Source organism: Octodon degus, unplaced genomic scaffold (assembly GCF_000260255.1).
Source record: "Octodon degus isolate 3935 unplaced genomic scaffold, OctDeg1.0 scaffold00029, whole genome shotgun sequence".
Taxonomy (NCBI): Eukaryota; Metazoa; Chordata; class Mammalia; order Rodentia; family Octodontidae; genus Octodon; species Octodon degus.
Genome location: NW_004524605.1, coordinates 18,991,587 through 18,994,693, shown reverse-complemented (window position 1 = coordinate 18,994,693; position 3,107 = coordinate 18,991,587).

Genomic DNA, 3,107 nt, shown 5'->3' with positions numbered 1-3,107 from the left:
AATAAATAAATAAGTCAATCACACACACACACATATACATACATATATGTAAACATATCATATATATGATGTACACATATATGATAAACATACACTTGTAAGCTGACATGAGTGAGCAGCTGACGAGTGATGTGAAAGTTTGCATCTCTTTTTTCTCTTACTTACACATCAGCATCACATTTTCCGTGAATTATAATTCTTCATGCAGAAACATTTTCTGTGTGCCAACTTCAAAGCAAACCTGAGAAACCAAGAGAATATTTAATAGTGTTCATGCGCAACAAGACAAGAGTGATCAAATGAAGGTCTTGCCACTTAGTCACTGACTATTCTATCACAGGGGTAGCTTCAAACACTACGCAGTCTTTTGAACAGTAATTCATTCTCTACGATTTTCTTCTATCACCAGAAGAAAATAATATTTTTTAACCATCCATAACAGTCTGGTGTGCTTTATATTATTTACTGACCTAATTCTTGGTGGATAAATGTGATTTATCATGTCAAATAAGTTGTAATTGGAGAAGCCTTAAATCCTACTATAATTAGTGGAGGAGAAAATTTTCAATTCTCACAGCAAGAACTTCCAGGAAATTGTTCACCAGTAAAAAGTTTAAATTAGAAATGAAGTTTTAATTTAATTTAATTTAGTACCACAAATGGAAACACAATTTGACAAATATATTTTAACATTTAGAAAACTCATACATTGTAGTTAGGTTACACTTAGTCGATTAGTCTTTTGCATTGCTTCCTTTTCTACAGTTACAAAAGACTGTTTAAAATAAACTTTGGAACAGAAAATGGAACTATACCACCCTCCTTAATAAATCTCATTGAGGTATTTTAAAGTAGGCAGTAGTCTTAAACAAAATAATTTAGCTTGAATTCAGAAAGTTCTACATTAACACTGTCTGCTACTTTTCTACTCATGGTTAGAAATCACTCTGCTGATTTATTGTAGTTTTTACATGAATTATGAATAAACCAAGTTGAAATTATTTGAGAAGGCTAGTTTCTACATAAGCCAAAGAGTATATACAATTAAAAATGTACCATAGCACATTGAATAATATTGTTCTTTACTTTTCATCTGGTGAATCTGATAATACTGTGTGGATTTTAAATTATCTGAAATGAGAGCAAATAAAGATTTCATGCAGCATTTTTAAGCTTTTTAGCATATTGTCTACTATCATAATTTGTATTGAATTAGGATTCTACAGTTAGTTATTCTGACACTAGAGGCCAACAGAAGCAAAATCTGCTACCATTGTGGAAATATCTAAAGTTGATTTATTTTTATGTGTACCCAATTCAATTTCATATTAATTATGTATCTATACATTCAGTTATTTATTGTATATTAGTTTTAAAAAGAATTGAATACTGTAATTGAAAAAGAGAAAGCTTCATAAGCAACTAAGATTAGGCAAGAGAACATTTGCATGTGAATTAAAGAGTTGTTCTTTTTTGATTCCTAGAGATTATGATTCACAATGGACTAACTGATATTTTTGCAGTCAGGGTTTACAAGAGAAAAGATTTAATGCACAATACATAATTTAGAAGATTATGTCATGGCAATCACCCAAAGAGTCAAGTATAAAAATATGAGGGAAATTTGTCCACACACTAAAGACCCAGAGAATCCAGTTGAGGGCCTGGATACCACTACAGAGTCCAGCTGAAGACCTAGAGCCCATTACAATGACCCCACAAGTCAACCTGGAGGCCAACAGGTCACAGCAAGGTCTCATACAGGCTGTTTCAAGGATCTTCACTGGAAGTAGAGAGTGAGGCTCAAGGTAAAGACTAGAGATCCCCCAAACGTTCCAAAGCTGTCCTTAGTAACAACAAGGTCCTAAGCTTCTCTAACAGCCAAGTTCATATCAGGAAAGTCAGGTTGACAAGCTCTTTCAGGAGACTGAACAGTATACCATCTTTCTTTCTGGAGCCAGGAAGCAATGCTCAAAGTAAGGACCAGAACTCCCCCTAAGTGAACCATAGCCATTCTCAGTGACAGCAAAGTCCCGAGATCCTCTGATAATGAGAACAGCTAAATTCACATCAGGAGAACCAACATGACAGATTCCTACAGGGAAACCAACAGCCCCCCTCTTTCTTTCCAGTTCTCTTTTTTATGTTTTTGGCATCAATCCCAAGGTTCTCCCTCCCCATCCAGCACAATGCTGATTAAGATCAGTTGGATCTTACAGGTTGACCCCAGTTTTCAATCTACCACAGGTATCGCCCACTAAGTCGGAGTACATACTTATTTTAATTGTTTGGATTTCTTGTAACAGTGTATTTCCCACAGTATTTGTATAATATGACTTAGAGTAACTGAATCCCATTTCTCTATCTATACAATGAGATTTACTAATATTTTTTTAAAAAATTAATAAAATAGACCTTCTGTTTTATGGCTTACCACTAAAAGCTTCATGATTCACCATTTCACTCATTTCCATGGCAACTACACTTTTCTTGTCATCAGGCTTCTGTAAATAAAATATTACAAAGGAAAAGACGAAATCAAAATGAAGCTCTGTATTTGTGTGTACTTTGGTAAATCAGTTATATCTGATCTGTGCTCTTCAGGTCCATATTTGATGAAACTCTTTCACTAGCAAAGAGATGGTAAATGTTATGTTCTTAGCTTTTTAAATGTAACAATAGACATAAAGTAAGATTTGATAAAAGCAAATTTCTTGATCTTTTCTTAGCCCATCCTATTTTACAAGTCCCTCTTCCATTTATGGAAAATCTTTATACAGGTATACAGTCAATGTATTTTAAAAATTTCTCTAAAGGAGCAAATGGAGTTACATTCAATTTACAGGTTGAATATAATTTTTGCTGATTTGTAATGTGTAAAAGCTGCTATTGAGATAGAGTAGCTTAACCATCAGAAATACATGATTTATTTTTTTCTTTTTTATGTATTTGGTACAGGGTTTTACTATGTAGCTGTAACTCCTGGTGATCCTTCTGTTTTCAGCATCTCTAGTGCTGGTATTAGAGAGATGCGCTACCACACCCGGTGTCAGAAATACATTTTCTTATAATTCTGGGCACTAGACAGTCACAATAAAGAGATTGGG